The following is a 16,606-nucleotide window of genomic DNA, read 5'->3' as shown; positions in this document are numbered from 1 at the left end:
ACCATTGTGGAAAGCAGTATGGAAGTTCCTGAAAAAACTAAAAATGTTAATACCATTTGACTCAGGAATTCCACTCCTAGGAATTTACTCTAAGAATGTAGGAGCCCAGTTTTAAAAAGACTCCATATAAAAATATGCACCCCTATGTTTATCGCAGCACTATTTACAATAACCAAGAAATGGAAGCAACCTAAGTATCCATCAGTAGATGAATGAATAAAGAAGATGTGGTACATATACACAATGGAGTATTATCCAGCCATAAGAAGAAAAAAAATCCTACGATTTGCAACAATATGGATGGAGCTAGACGGTATTATGCTCAGTGAAATAAGCAAGGCAGAGAAAGACAAGTACCAAATGATTTCACTCATCTGTGTAGCATAAGAACAAAGCAAAAACTGAAGGAACAGAACAGCTGCAGACTCACAGGACCCAAGAATGGACTAACAGTTCCCAGAGGGAAAGGAACTGGGGGTGGAGGAAAGGAAGGGAGAAAGGGAATAAGGGGCATTACAATTTGCACACATAATGTAGCAAGGTGGCACAGGGAAGGCAGTATAGCACAGAGAAGACAAGTAGTGACTCTATAGCATCTTACTACACTGATGGACAGTGACTATAATGGGGTATGTGGTGGGACTTGATAATGGGGGGAATCTAGTAATCACAGTATTGCTCATGTAATTGTACATAAATGATACCAAAAAAAAAAGCTTTTTGTTGTTAAGTTCAGGAGAACCACACTAACCCAAATTAAATAGGCTTGCATACTGTAAGATCGCTCAGAGTTAAGTGCTTCTCAGCTCTCCTGTATTCTGCAAACCACCATACTACAGTATGATGTAGTTATTTTTCCTAAATCTGACCAGAGAAACTTTTAGAACACTATCTGCTGGGATCACACACATGACACATTTTGGGAAGATCAAATTGATAGCGCCAAACTATTTACTAAGCTCTTGTGACCAAGCCACTTCATCAGGAGCTCTGAATAGACAAGGGACTGTAAGAGAGAAACACTCACAAATTAATCATGATCATGAATGATTCTGGTAAAGAATCAGATGTTCAATAAGAAGATAGCATTACTCTTCAAGATCATAAAAGTTCATACAGAATAGTTCTTACTGAAATTAAAATCTGGTACTCACCGTGAACCTAAAGATTTATGTGGAGAATCAAAACAAAGAATGTTTACACATTGAAGAGATATCTTTCAGCTTTTGAAATGGCTCCAGCAAGCTGTCTGGGTGTTTAGCAGTTCATCTGCAACCTGGCACAGACCCAGAATTAAAAACAACAAGTGTTTAACATTAATCTCTAGTGTATTGTTTTAATACCCAGTTACAATGAAGTTGGAAAAAGTACACTTTAAAAACCAATTTCTGAGTACTAGACAATATTAAAATTATATCAAGCCTTTGCATAGGTAACATGATTAAGCAATACAAGATTTAGACTATAACCTTAAGAAGCAAAGGGTAATGTGACAAAAGACCACCAAAAAGATAGAATCCGTTCAGACATATTGACTAGATAAGGTAAGTAAGGGAATCCTACCATGCTTCATCCTCCTTACACGTTTTTCCTAATTGGTAACTTGTACCCTTTTCTCAGGATTAATTGTCTTTTAAAAATCCTTTAGTTTCACATCCTCAGGGCAGCCCCCCACCAAGCCCCCCAGCAACCTCCCCCACACACTTCATATTTTTTAATTTTCTCATTTCAAGTCCAAAAGAATCTGTGTACAAAAAAGGGAGATGCAATTTCAGCAACTAGAGAAGGGGTTGAAAACTGTCCAGCATCGCACGCGGGTTTTTGAGGGTTGCAGGAAGATAAGTGAGTCTGAGTGCAGAAAAAACTAAAATAATTCCCCCCTTGATAGCAGAAAGATCCCCACCTCCTGAAGTCTACCCAGTAAAAAGCTATTTCCGTAACAAAAGACCTGGCGGTTGATCCCCCACCTGTTCTCCTACCCAACTCACAGGAGTGTATCTAAGCTAGCCGGCTTAGATTCTTAGGAGGAGCTGGCTGGCTGCGTGGGCTAGGCGTGCAGGTAGCAGAGGCTTCTTCCAACAGCCAGAACTGTGGAATCCTGAGAAAGGAGGCTCGCTTCTTCCATTTGTGGGTGTCTGTGGGTGTCCCGGTTTCCCTGGGATGGTGTATGTGGTGATAAGCTTAGCTCTCAAGTCAGCAGAAGCCGGACTCACAGCTGCCCCCAGGTCTCTAGGTACCCAGACTGGTTGCTAAGGACTCTGTGCCTGTTGAGCTCCGGGCCGGAGGTTGCGCTTTTAGAGTCTCCTGATCCGGGCTTAGCCAATCAGGACTTGTAAATGCAATCCTACCTTCCCTTCCCTTCCTTTACAACCTTGTATTCAGTTTGGAACCAATAAATGCAGTGTTGTGTGAAAGGCCTTTTATCAGCTTTAAAATACAGTTATAAAGCACACAGGAAGGATTCATTTTAAATAGTGTACATACTTTGGATATTGGGCTAGTAGCGGCAGCAAGAAGTGGCTTGACAGTGCTTTAGTGTCCCCTCAATGTCTAAATGCCTCCTCCACAGCTTCTATTAACCCGGCAATATACATTAAGAACAGTAATAATAAAAACAGCATGCTTGCTATACAAAGCATACGTCTTTTAATCAAATTGCTGTTCGTAATCTCCTTTTACATATTTACATAGAAAATATAAACCCCCTAAAGTCCTCCGCAATTAGGATAGAGGGTAAACAAAACATCCAGAGTGTTTTGTATGTACACAAAGGGGGCGAATTCAAAATAAAAAAGAACTCCTAATTCTTAAAGATAGTATCCAATAAAATGAACTAACTTAAATCCTTATAAAATTCCCATATCTACCAATGGGGGAGCAACTTCGAATATTCTATAAATACAAGTACTTTGCTATATGGAAGAGCAATTACGATTAAATCCAAAGTTAATGTGCAGGGATTGTCCTGGTGAAGTAAACTGCCTTTAAAAAATTAAGAACTTCAAAAGAAAATTTAACTGATGTAAACTTGAAATACATCAATCCTGAATTGTTTCTGTTCATAATAATTATGAAATAAGTCCTTAGGATTTTTTTTTACTACATTTTGATATTTAAAACGGAAATTATTAGGAAAAAACAGAGAATACAACCAAGAGAGGACTTTAATATACACTAAGGACTTTAAGTGATTAATGTGTCAGTGTAAGTTCATCAGTTGTGACACTCTGGTCAGATATGTTGATAATGGGGGAGGTTATGCATGTGTGAAAAACAGGAAGTATATAAAAAACTCTGTACTTTTCTCTTAATTTTGCTGTGAACATAAAACTGCTCTAAAACTAATAACAATACTTTTTCAAGTTAATTAATTTTTTTAAATAAAGTTTTTTAAAAACCAGAAATTACAGTACCTGGTCCCAGGCTTCTCTGAAACACATCCTTCCTAATAGATCAGTAAGTTGAGAATAAGAACAAAAGTAAAATTGAGAAACACTGTAAAATATGTTTGTTAGAAAGGAGACTTGGAGTGCCAACCCACATAGAATATATTCCAAAAAGAGAGAATGAAAATACAAATAAGGTTAAAGAATTAGTAGAGGGAAAATTTCTTTGATAAAAAAAATAAAGAGAGAGAGAGAGACAGCAAATCAAGAGTGCTTACTATACTCCAAATAAAATGAATATGGAAAGACTGCAAGAGTTAAAAATAGTTTGATGGGTTTTTTTAAGATATCTAGAAAAAAATGTTAAAAGCATTAAAAATACAAACTATTAAATAGGTTACTCACAAAGGAATAAAAAGTAGATTGGCTAAAAAATTATCCTCCATAACATAAAAAATTTTTTTTCTGCAGAGCACTTAGATACAAAGGTAGCTACCCATGAATTCTACAGGGAAAACAACTAAAGGACATATTTATATAAGGAAGAACCCACAAAATATTCCTTGACTCCCCCTACACTCTAAGATTAAACCACTCAAAGTAAACCATTCAAACGGCAGATCACTTAGACATTAATCAAAATTGTACAAATTGTGACTGCAAGATACTGATGTTGGACCCTGAAGGGTCCCCACCAGTAAGATGACAAACTTCCGGCTTCTCTTCGGGGTCCTCAGTTCCCGCAGGCACCACCTGAAGCCCAATCACCTCTCACCCCCCTCCCAATCCCAGCACCTAGCCAACAGCCAACAGCCCCGTAGAAGTGACACCTCAATCAATTCATGCCCCCTCCTATATAACCCAGCACCTTTCCCTAATAAAGCGGAACTCTCTGGTGAATTGCTGCTATGTGTCGCTCCTTTCCTTTCATTGGGGCCGAAACCCGGGAGATGGGATACCCCAACTGGGCCCCGTCTTCCCCCGACACCAGCAGCAGCTTGCCCTCGTCCTCTTTTTCCGGCGCTGGCTCATCACACTCACCACTCCTCTCTGGCCTTTAGGTAAGTTTTCCCCCCGGAGTGGGCCACTCTTCCCCGAGCTATCGCAGTGCCATTGACCGTGATCGTCCGGCAAGGCCCTGACGCTCGGGGATGAGGAGGGAACACTCCCCACCTCAGGCCTTCACAGCTGCGGCGGACCCTCAGGCCCCTCCTCCAAAAGCCATAAATCCCCGCCTCAAGCCTTTATGGCTGCAGCGGACGCTCAGGCCCCTCCTCCGACAGTCAAACGCATTCACCATCCCTTCCATCAGTGCTGAAAGTTTTTAAGCAAAATTTCCCCGGGGTGGGCCACTCTTCCTCGAGCTATCGCAGTGCCATTGACCATGATCGTCCGGCAAGGCCCTGACGCTCGGGGATGAGGAGGGAACTCTCCCCGCCTCAGGCCTTCACGGCTGCGGCGGACCCTCAGGCCCCTCCCCAAACAGCCATAAATCCCTGCCTCAAGCCTTTACGGCTGCGGCGGACGCTCAGGCCCCTCCTCCAACAGTCACAAATCCCCGCCTCAGGCCTTCATGGCTGTGGCTAACTCTCAGGCACCCCCCTCCAACAGCCATAAACGAGGGGACTCCTTTGTGGATGAGAACGCTCCCTTTTACCCCCCTCCTCCTTCTGCTCCATCCGCCGAAAACGCCTAGCGCTAGGTACCTCGTGACTCCGGCACCCTGCCTTCTTAGGGAAGTCTGGGTGACGACCCACACTTCCCAAGAAATTCCAACTCGTATACGAGTTTCCGCAGACCACCAAGGATCATCGGGGACGCCCTTTGTCTCCTTGTGGTCTGCTTCCAGTCCAAGGATCTCCGTTCGTCTTCCCCTGTTTGTCTCCTTCTCTGTCCTTTAGCCATGGGAGCCTCCTCATCCCTCCCTGAAAGTTCACCTCTTGAATGCCTGCTTAAGCATCTGGCTACCCTCTCCCTGATGCCTGATATAAAACCAAAACTTCTCCGTAAATATTGCTCCCAAAATTGGCCGACATACCCCCTAGACAATAAAAACCAATGGCCTGCAGGAGGATCTCTTGATCCTAACATCACTCGCGATCTTTTTAACTACTGCCAGCGCCTGAAAAAATGGAAGGAGATTCCCTATATCGAAGCTTTCTGCCTCCTCCTCTCCCCGCCCCCTCCCAAGTTCTCCTAGCCTGCAAGCCGCCGCCCCGCAGAAGCCTCCCCTTCACTCCCTTCCCCTTCTTCTCCTACAACAGCCCTTCTCCATTCCTCCCCAACCATCTCCTCCCCCATCTCACCTCCTCCACCTTCATTCCCTGCAGATTAAGCCTGAGCCTTTCAGTCCCCCTTTAACTAAGTCCCAGGGGCCTCCTCCATCTTTGCCCTCATCACCTGTTTCTCCCCTGTTAGGGACCGCCTTTGTCTTCTCACATGTTTGTAGAGAGAATGGGAAAGCACCTCCCCCCATGTCTGAACGCAGCATGGGAAAGCACAAGCTAGAGAACAACCGGTGCAGTCCTTAGAAGTTATCTGTCCACAAAAACATATCTTGCCAAGACTCCTCACTCTGAAAATAGGGAGACCTTGAAGATGTGTAGAAACACCGCCCCTGCTTCTAGCTATGCCCTTCCCCCACTTGCCGATGTGGCAGGAATAGAAAACAACGCATTCCATAAGCAATTAACTGGAGCCCTGCTGTAGCTCAGTAGAGCATGGAACTCTTAACCTCAGAGTCATAAGTTCAAGCCCAACTAAAGCAGCAGAGGCAAGCAGCTGGGCTGCTAGCTGGCAACATGTGGGTCCGATTCTATCTTTCTTTATTTTCTTTGCCCCCCTTCTGCACTTCAGGACCTGCTCGATTAGGCACGGCTAGACCGCGTCACTCCCCCACAGACTGAGCCAGAACCTTTCAGTCCCCCTCAGACTCAGTCCCGAGAGCCTCCCAAAATTATCGCCCCCCCTCCGGGAGGTAGCAGGATCCAAAGGCATCGTGCGCGCTCACGTCCCTTTCTCCTTAAGAGATTTAGCCTAACTAGAGAAATGCCTAAGTTCCTTTTCCACTGATCCCATGACATACATCAGGGAGTTTCAATAGACCCTCCAGTCTTACAGCCTCACACATCATGACATTTTAATGCTCCTGGCCAATACTCTCCTCCCTGAAGAGCGTAGACGAGTTTAGGACTTCACCCAAATGCAGGCTACTGAAACCCACAGGACTGACCCCACCTATCCCCCTGGCCCCACTGCTGTCCCCGAACAAGACCCACACTGAAATTATAACATGAGTCCCCGCTCTCGAGATATTTTTGCCTCCTGCTTAATAGCAGGCCTGAAAAAGGGCAGCTTGTAAAGTCAATTTTCAAAAGCTCCAAGACATAATTCAAAAGAGAGATGAAATCCCCTCCGAGTTCTTAGACAGACTCACTCAAGCCCTATTACAGCATACCAGCCTGGACCCAGAAACACCTGAAGGAAGACATGTCCTTATGACATACTTCCTAGCTCAAGGCTACCCCGACATTAAAGCTAAACTCAAAAAGTTAGAACAGGGCCCCGCTACCCCACAGACTGAGATCCTAACAGTGGCCTTTAAAGTCTTCCATAAGCGGGAGGAGGAGAAAGAATGCCATAAACAAAAGGCTGATCAGGCCAATTTCCAGATGTTGGCCCAGCTGATAAAACCACAACCTGGGCACCCCTCTACAAACAAGCCCCCCCAGGAGCTTGTTTCAAGTTCGGAAAAGAGGGACATTGGTCAAGGGCGTGCCTCTCCCCAAGATCTCCTACCACCCCATGCCCCAGATGCCACAAAAAGGGCCACTGGGGGGTCTGATTGCCCAACCACCCGAAGGGGAGGCTGGACGAACAACCCCCATCCTAAGCCCGCCGTAGTGGGGCTGGCAGAAGAAGATTGATGGGGCCCGGGGGCTTCTTGCCCGACCATTTCCATCACCAAACAGGAGCCCAGGGTTACTTTAACAGTAGACGGTCACCCCATCTCCTTCCTCCTAGATACAGGAGCCACCTTCTCAGTCTTGCGAGAATACTGGGGCCCTACCACGCCAGCCATTACTCCTATAGTCAGAATAGGAGGTAAACAGATTTTCCCATTAAACCCCCCACCCACCCTTTTATGCACATTCCAAGACAATCCCATACCTTTCTCCCACTCCTTCCTGGTTATGCCCCAGTGTCCCATCCCTTTACTAGGACGAGACATCCTTTCCCTCCTGCACGTTTCCATAACTATATCCACTCCCACAGCCCCCAGTACTCCCTTTCTGATGTCCCTCATAGCCGACGACCCCCCTCTACCCAATGAAAGCTCCGGTTCTGCCCTCATACACCCTGTAAATCCCAAAGTTTGGGACATTACAAGCCCCTCCGTGGCCCTATGTCCCCCTGCCTCTATCAAATTATGTGACCCCTCTCAGTATATCTGTCAGGCCCAATACCCCCTAACCACTTCAGCCCTCATAGGCCTCCAACCCATCATTCAAGCAGACCCACTCACTCCCCATTTAATACCCCCATATTAGCTGTTAAAAAAACCAACGGATCTTGCCACCTTGTCCAAGACCTTCGCCTCATCAACATAGCCATTGTCCCTATCCATCCCTTAGTTCCAAATCCATACAGCCTCAGCATCCCACTTCTCAAACCTAGATCTCAAAGATATACCCCCATATTAGCTGTTAAAAAAACCAACGGATCTTTCCGCCTTGTCCAAGACCTTCGCCTCATCAACATAGCCATTGTCCCTATCCATCCCTTAGTTCCAAATCCATACAGCCTCAGCATCCCACTTCTCAGTCCTAGATCTCAAAGACCCATTTTTCTATCCCTCTAGACCCCTGCTCCCAAGATTTTTTCATCTTCACCCGGACGGACCCATACACAAGACATTCTAAACAACTCACTTGGTCAGTTTTGCCACAAAGCTTCCGAGATAGTCCCCATATTTTTAGACAGGTCCTAGCTCAGGACCTCAAACAGTTTCATCATGATCACTCCAAGTCCACCTTATAATCTTCTACTCTGCAGTCTCTCGTGGGAACAGTCTCAACTTGACACTGCCTCCCTACTTAACCTTCTAGCTTCCAGAAGTTACCGAGTATCCCCCGTCAAAGCTCAAATCTCTTCCCCTCCTATCACTTACCTCAGATTCCTTCTATCTCAACAAAGAAAGTCCATTACCTTACACAGAAAATGGCTCCTCTCTGACCTGCCCATTCCCAAAACCAAGACAAAAATCCTTTCCTTTCTAGGCCCTTTCTAAGCCTAGCTAGATATTTTAGAACGTAGATCCCTAACTTCTCCCTGCACCCTGTTGGCAAGACCCCTATACAACCTCAGCAAAAGCCCCCCTAAAAAACCATTATCCTCCTCACCCCGACACTCCTTCATTAAGCTCCGTCAAGCCCTTGTAGAAGCCCCAGCTCTCCATCTTCCTGATTTGTCGAAGCCCTTCTCATACATTCATGAGAGGTCCAGTCAAGCTCTAGGAGTCCTAGGCCAATATGCTTTGCCCCAGTAGCTTATATCTCCAAGCAATTAGACCCCACAGTTCAGGGATGGGCCCCCTGCCTACAAGCATTAGCCGCTAGACAGCTCTTGCAGAAAGAAGCTCATACACTGACATTCAGAGCGCCCCTTACCATTCTGTCCCCACATCACCTAAAAGATCTCTTAACCTACAAAAGTTTACAGACTCTCCCTCCCTCCAGACTCCTGACCTTACTGTCCTCTTTCCTCCAAAATCCCGTTCACCCCCTTTGCCATCCATACCCGAATCATGACTTTTTCCTCCTTTACTGCTCTCTCGCTTTTTTTCCTCATTCCTATTGTCTTCCCGGCCACCCCAGCCTCCTGACCTTATTGTCCTCTTTCCTCCAAAATCCCGTTCACCCCCTTTGCCATCCATACCCGAATCATGACTTTTTCCTCCTTTACTGCTCTCTCGCTTTTTTTCCTCATTCCTATTGTCTTCCCCACCACCCCAGCCTCCTTTGTATGGCGATTCAAAGTCAGACAGACTTACACACAGCATCAAACAAAAGTTACTGCCCTCATTGCCACACCAGACTGCCCTCTGAAAAGCTGCTCTGAGCCTTTATACCTCCACTTTCCTCCCTCCACTGAAGTGTTCACTAGCAGCTACCCTTATTCTCCCTACCTCTGCTTCCTCTGTGACCAAAAGCAAGCCTATTGCAGGCGATGGCCAGATACCTACAGGAGATGTCCCTACTAGTCTTACACCATTCACTACATAGGTAACTTCCAGTACCCACAGTATTACTCTTCCAACCGTTTCATGAAATATCCCAATGGCTCATTCTCCTTATCAATCCCAGATCCCTGAGACTCTCGATGGGCTGCCAGAGTCACAGCCTCAGTTTACTACGGGGAGTCCTCGACCCCCCACAGTACCCTTCATATCTCTCGAAAGTATGTTCCCTCTCATTCCCAGATCTCTCAAGTTGCATCAGATAGCAGACATTCCGAAAAAGTCATTATCCAAACTCTTGATAGTGCCTCTTCATCTTCTTATCCCCGCCCCTCTTCCCATTTCTCCTACTCTTCATTACAGCTCATTCAGGACACCACCATCTTTCTCAACCACACCCTTAACACAGCCAATTGTTTCTTGTGTGCATCACTACAGCGCCCACTGCTGGCCGCCATGCCCCTTAATATTTCCAACTACTCCTTCCATGCAGAAAGACAACCCCTCTGCCCCCTGGCAGACAAACCCCTATGGGAACCAGAATACGCAGATAATCTCACCATCCACCACTGTGTAAGCCCAACTCCACCCCCCTCCAGCGCACTTCACTGCCTCTCTATCTACACCCCTACCTCCGGCTCTAAGACTTTTACGCAACCGGGACACTTCTTTTAGTGTAATAGCAGTCTTTTCAACTCACTGCCTCTCAACTCCGATACACCCTGCATTCTCGTCACCCTAATCCCACAGTTAACACTTTACAGCGTGGCAGAATTCCTTGAGCTCCAACCTCCCTTGCCCTCGCGCACAAAAAGAGCTGCTTTCCTTCCCATCATGGTCAGTAGCTCTTTGATCACCTCAGCCATTGGGGCAGGGTTTTCGGGAGAAGCCTTGGTTCACTCTCTATAGGCAGTTAGAGATCTCAACGCCAAACTTGAGGGAGCCCTGACATCCACTGCCGATTCTCTAGCCTCTCTCCAAAGACAGGTCACTTCGCTAGCTAAAGTCACCCTTCAAAACCGGCGGGCCCTAGATCTGCTTACAGCCGAGAAGGGCGGCACCTGCGTCTTCCTCTGGGAAGAGTGCTGCTATTACATCAACGAATCTGGCATTGTAGAAACTGACATTACCAAACTCACCGACCTTGCCTCCAGTCTCCACTCTGCTTCCAATTCCAACCCATTCTCGTCAATACTAACAAACCCCCTCCTCACCTGGCTCTGGCCCATTGCAGGCCCCATAATAATCATTCTTCTCACATGTCTCTTCTTACCCTGTATAATAAAGTTCATCAAATCCCAAGTCGGAAAAATCTCTAATCAAGCTTTCAACCAGCTTTTACTCAGGAACTACCAGCTTCTGGCCACAGAAGATCCCTCACCCTCACGTGACCTCCTCACCACACGGTGAGATGGACCCCTCTCTCCACTGGAAACTGTTCCTGGAAACAATAGCCACAGATGCCTGGCTCCTGACACCCATATCCTCTTGGCCAACCTATAGTTACAGGGAACCTTCATTGATTTCCAAACCTGAAGAAGTCCACATCTACTTGTCCTTACTGCGGGGAGTCCTATCAACCCTTTCCTCCCAATCCTCAAGCCCTCACTCCCTTCTCCGCCCCTGTTCAGCAGGAAGCAGCCAGAGAGAAAGCAACGTCCACAAACCCATAGAGGAGAAAGGGGGGAATGAAGGGTCCCCACCAGTAAGATGGCAAACTTCCGGCTTCTCTTCGGGGTCCTCAGTTCCCACCGGCGCCACCTGAAGCCCAATCACCTCTCGCCCCCCTCCCAATCCCAGCACCTAGCCAACAGCCACCAGCCCTGTAGAAGTGACACCTCAATCAATTCATGACCCCTCCTATATAACCCAGCACCTTTCCCTAATAAAGTGGAACTCTCCGGTGAATTGCTGCTATGTGTCGCTCCTTTCCTTTCAGACCCTGAAACCAGATAAACAATTTTCCCTGTGCTGCAAAGTGAAATGGCAAAAAAAAATTTTTGAAAGAGATATATGTTTATAGCTTTTATAATCCAAGTTAAAATAATGAAGTGTGAGAAGGTAGGAACACTTCTCAGTTTTCATAAAGGAATATAAAATAAAGATGTTCCACAATTATGGGATCAAGGAATTCAGTTAGCTCCTCAACTCAAACTATACACTAAATAATGGATATCAACAAATATACATATATAACATGTTTTTGAAAGAGAATATTTAGAGGCACAAACATAGACCTCAGCAAATAGAAAAACTTAAGTCACTAAAGGAAATATTTCATAGAATAAAAAAAATCTAACCTTTTAAAGTTACAGTATCAATTTTATGCAAGTATACTTTAAATCCCCAAATGTAAGAGTGTGTGTATGTGTGTGTTTTAGGAGAGTTTGAGAGTGAAGAATAAAATGGTTTAAATGTAAGGTTTGAAGAAAAAGTAGGAAGGTTTGGCTTAGAGCATATTAAAATGTACTGTGAAGACTTTTATTGGTATATATATATATATATATATATATGAATACATATATAATAATACCAACATAATGATTTGTATGGTTTTTATACATATTCTAATATGCATGAGAAATAACATATTTTAAATATCTTCTAATTTCCTCCTTGAAAATGGTATATGGTTGCATCACAGTACCTAATACAGTGACCTACCCATAGTAATGCTTAATAAATATTGTTGAGTGAATTACTGAAAAAAAATGCAGATGATTTTTATTTTATCCTATGAGGTGAATTTCTAAGTAAAATATTAATATAAATGAATGAACTGCTTGTTCTGTACTTTTGCTTAGGTCATATCATTCTGTATCAACTCTTGAAAACTGTCTAAATAGTCTGCCATTCTTCACTTATATTTCAACTCAAATCTAACTCAATAATGACTGGAATTTTTAAAATATTAAACTATTCCATGATTACAAATATTTCTATCATATGATTATTTTAAAAGAAAACTAATTTTAGATCTATTTACTAGGAGAAAAGACCACAAATTTAATCCATATCATTTTATTAATAATTAAGTGAAATTTTTCCTAATTATTAATTTTTAGGGCCTACACTATCTCTATCCACTAATTGTTATATAATGATTTGACTTTGATGATTTAAAAATAAGAACACACATTGTTTGATAATCCTCCCTTTAAAAGATGGAACTATATCCCTTCCCCTTGAGCGTGGGGTTGGACTTAGTCTGGAAAATAGAATGTGACAGAAATAAGGAGGTGGGATTAGGTCAGAAAAGACAGGGTAGTTTCTTCCTCACTCGCTTGGATCATTTGCTTGGGAAAGAAGCCAGCGTCATGTCCTGAGAGACACTCGAAAGTGCTATGGAGAGCTCCTCTGGCAAGGAACTGAGACCTCCTGAAAGCAAGCCAGTGAGAAAAGGAGGAATGATTTCCAAATTAGTTAACTGGGTATCTCAGAAATGGATCCTCCAGTCCCAGTCAAACTTAGTTAAATCTGAAATGAGTGCACCCCAAGTTGAAACCTTGACTGTAAATTCATGAGATACCCTGGGCCAGAATCACTCATCTAAGCTGCTCCTGAATTCTTGAACCACAGAAACTATGAGATAAATGTTGTTTTAATCTGCTCCGTTTGGGGATAATTTGTTATGCTACAACACTGACTAATAAAATATTACACTGTTATTCTTATAAAATGCATATTGGCCACTTTTTAAATGCCAGAGAGAATTACATGTTTCAATTTCTGTCTTATGAGGTCTCAATCTAGTTTGAAGCTATACACTCTAGACCATTTCAGCACCATTATGTTAGAAAGATTTTGTAGAAATATAGGATGGCAGAACTTTGATAGTGCTTGAGACTGCAGATTAAATGCTATGAACAGAGTTAGTAATCTAGAAAGATCATTATTGCTGTGTCCCATAATTGAATCCATTATATTGATTTTTTTCTAAAATAATCTTTCTTCTTAACAAAAATGACAACAAAAAGCCCTCTTTATTTTAGAACAATAAGAAAATGCAAAGTAAAAAAATAAAACTCATGCAAATCTATACCTAGATGTAACATAAATTTATCATTTTGGCATATAAACTTTTATTATGTGCCTATCTTTATTATTATTTTTACAAAAGTGAAATTATACTGTATATTTTTAATTTAACATGAACATTTTCACTTGCCATTTAGTATCCCTTTCTAGGATAATCTTTAAACATACTGATTCTAGTTCTATTCACTTCATTCACCACTATCACTCAAGATCAAATTACTTCAGTAGTGCCCTCTTATCTTTGGGGGTTACATTCCAAGACTCTAACTGAAGGCCTGAAACTGCGGATAGTACCAAACCCTATATATATAGTCTTTTTCTATATGTACATACCTATAATAAAGTTTCATTTACAAATTAGGCACTCTAAGGGATTAACAGCAATAACTAATAACAAAATAGAACAATTACTACATACCATAGTAAGTTATATGAATGCGATCATTCAAAATACCTTATTGTATTGTACTTACCCATCTCCTTCCTGTGATGATGTGAGATGACAAAATCACTTCGTGACGAGATGAACTGAGGTGAATGAGAGAGACATTGTGACACAGAGTTAGGCTGCTATTGAACTTCAGAAGATTTGTCAGAAGAGGATCATCTGCTTCCCCACTGTGGTTGACAGTGGGTAACTGAGACCATGTAAAGCGAAACTGTGGATAAGGGGGACTTCGTATCCTCTTGCTTGGGCAGCTTGCAATGGCCTACAAAGCAGAGGAGGCTTCTGCTTTTGTGCCATATAGAACACAGGTTGATCTTTCTAAAATATCACTAAGATCACCTCATTCCTCTGCTCTTTAAAAAACCTAAATTATGTGAAAATTTTCACCTGCAAGGTTATGCAAAATTTGGCCCCTACTCTCCTTTCAGCACTCAGTGACCCCTTGCTCACTGTCTACCTAGCTTGTCATCAGGACTATATATATATATATATCAGGACTATACTATTACACTTAGCATAACTCTGAGGAAGTGATATTTAAACAGACCTAAATGAAGTGAGGGAATAAGCCAGGTGTGACTATCTGATAGAAAAATTTTCAAGGCAGAACTAAGTAAGTATATATATGTATATGTAGTTCTGAACTAAGTAAGTATATATATGTATATGTAGTTCTGAACTAAGTAAGTATATATATGTATATGTAGTTCTGCCTTGAAAATTTTTCTATCAGATAGTCACACCTGGCTTATTCCCTCACTTCATTTAGGTCTGTTTAAATATCACTTCCTCAGAGTTATGCTAAGTGTAATAGTCAGAGATGGCAAAAAACATATGATTTGACTTAACTGTGGAATCTGAAAAACAAGCAAACAGAACAGAAATAAACCCATAAACACAGAGAATACTGGTTGCCATGGGGTAGAGGGATAATGCACAAAATAGATTAAGGGAATGAAGAGGTACAAACTTCCAATTATAAAATCAATCAATCACGGCAATGAAAGTACAGCATAGGGAGTATAGTCAGTAGTATTGTAATTTCTTTGTATATTGACTGATGGTAACTACACTTATCATGGTGATCATTTAGTAATGTATATAATTGTCAAATCACTCTGTTGTATATACAAAACCAATATAATATTGTATACAACTACATTTCAATTAAAGAAAAAATTACTTCCTCAGAGAGAACTTGACAACCCAGTCTAAAAAATGCTGCCTCTGTCCCTTACACCTATTTTTTAAAAATACATAATGTGTCATCATCTGATATGGCATTATAAGTTTGTTTCATTATTTGACACAATATATTTATCTGTTTTCCTCTAACTAAAATGTCAGTTCTAACAATGCATGGATTTTGGCTTATCTATCACTCTATCTCCATTGCTTATGTACATAAGATAGGTGCTCAATAAATAATACTTGATTAAAGGCTCATATGGATATACCATTTTAATGAATAACAAGTACTTGATATTTAATATCCTGACATTTTTTCCTGTTATGAGCAATTATATCCTGAACATGTACATAAGTAAATATATACATACTATGTATTTTCCTTAATTTAGGAGTCAAAAGATAATGATTTTTATGGTTTTGATACATATTGCCAAACAGCTCTCCATCATTTATATTTTATCCCATTCCAGAAATGACGTACTACTCATACTGAACTAACAATGTACATTTTCCCTTTTAAGTATTGTCATTTTAACAGGGGAAAGATGGCTATTATCTAAATTTGCCTTTCTTCAATTACTAGAAGGCAGAGACTTTTTCATATAACTATTATATTTTTATTTCTTTTTTTATGACTTGTCTCTTTGTGTCCTTTTGGTCATATTTTTACCGATTTACCATTATTCATTGGCAATAGCTCTTTTCTTTTTTTTTACAATAATGTGACCCATTGCCTAAATCATGTTAAAATGTAATTTTTTTTGTGTGGATTTTCTTTCAATTTTGATTACTATGTTTTTCCTTTTTTGTTTACCATGAAGAAATTTTTGTTTTATATGGTCAAATTGGTTAGTCTTTCTCTACATGAACTTTGACTTTGCTGTCATTTTTAGAAATCAATTCACCTATTATTTTCCTCCAATTGTTGATGAAAAAATTCATTTGTGTCACCTTGAAATAAAGATGGAGTTTCATTTGAGCCTGGCTGAGGACTTACAAGACTGGAAACACTAATTCCCATGGATAGGAGAAATGTTTCAATGAGTCCAACAAACAAAGGATTTTATGGATGTGGGGAAACAGGCAAGAAAGTAAGAATTTCAGAGGGGTATATTCCATTTACAGAAAATGTATAATGCTAAAAGAAGGATTGGGGTCTATATACATCTTGGCACTAAAGGATATTAAGGGGAAGGACAATCATTGTTGCTTATCTTTTGTCTTTGAGCAGGTATCTGGGCAACAAAGGAGAACAGATGTGGTGACACATACTTTGTTTAGGTTTTAACTTGATTTTAATTAACG

The 16,606-nt window shown here is 42.0% G+C and overlaps 1 protein-coding gene across 1 annotated transcript in view; it reads right to left on the bottom strand.

The window, feature by feature from the left end:
- The window catches only part of TMEM232 (transmembrane protein 232), a 228,204-nt gene extending 225,977 nt beyond the window's left edge, over positions 1 to 2,227 (bottom strand). The window contains exons 1-2 of the mRNA XM_073233084.1: positions 1,989 to 2,227; positions 1,155 to 1,276 (exon numbers count right to left, since the gene is read on the bottom strand). The gene's annotated coding sequence lies outside the window, so the exon portion shown is untranslated. The remainder of the gene's footprint in view (positions 1 to 1,154; positions 1,277 to 1,988) is intronic.
- Between the last annotated feature and the right edge of the window lie 14,379 nt (positions 2,228 to 16,606).

The sequence above is a fragment of the Manis javanica genome, chromosome 1 (assembly GCF_040802235.1).
Source record: "Manis javanica isolate MJ-LG chromosome 1, MJ_LKY, whole genome shotgun sequence".
Taxonomy (NCBI): Eukaryota; Metazoa; Chordata; class Mammalia; order Pholidota; family Manidae; genus Manis; species Manis javanica.
Note: the sequence above shows the minus strand (reverse complement) of the source record. Positions and strands in the feature narration are given on the sequence as shown.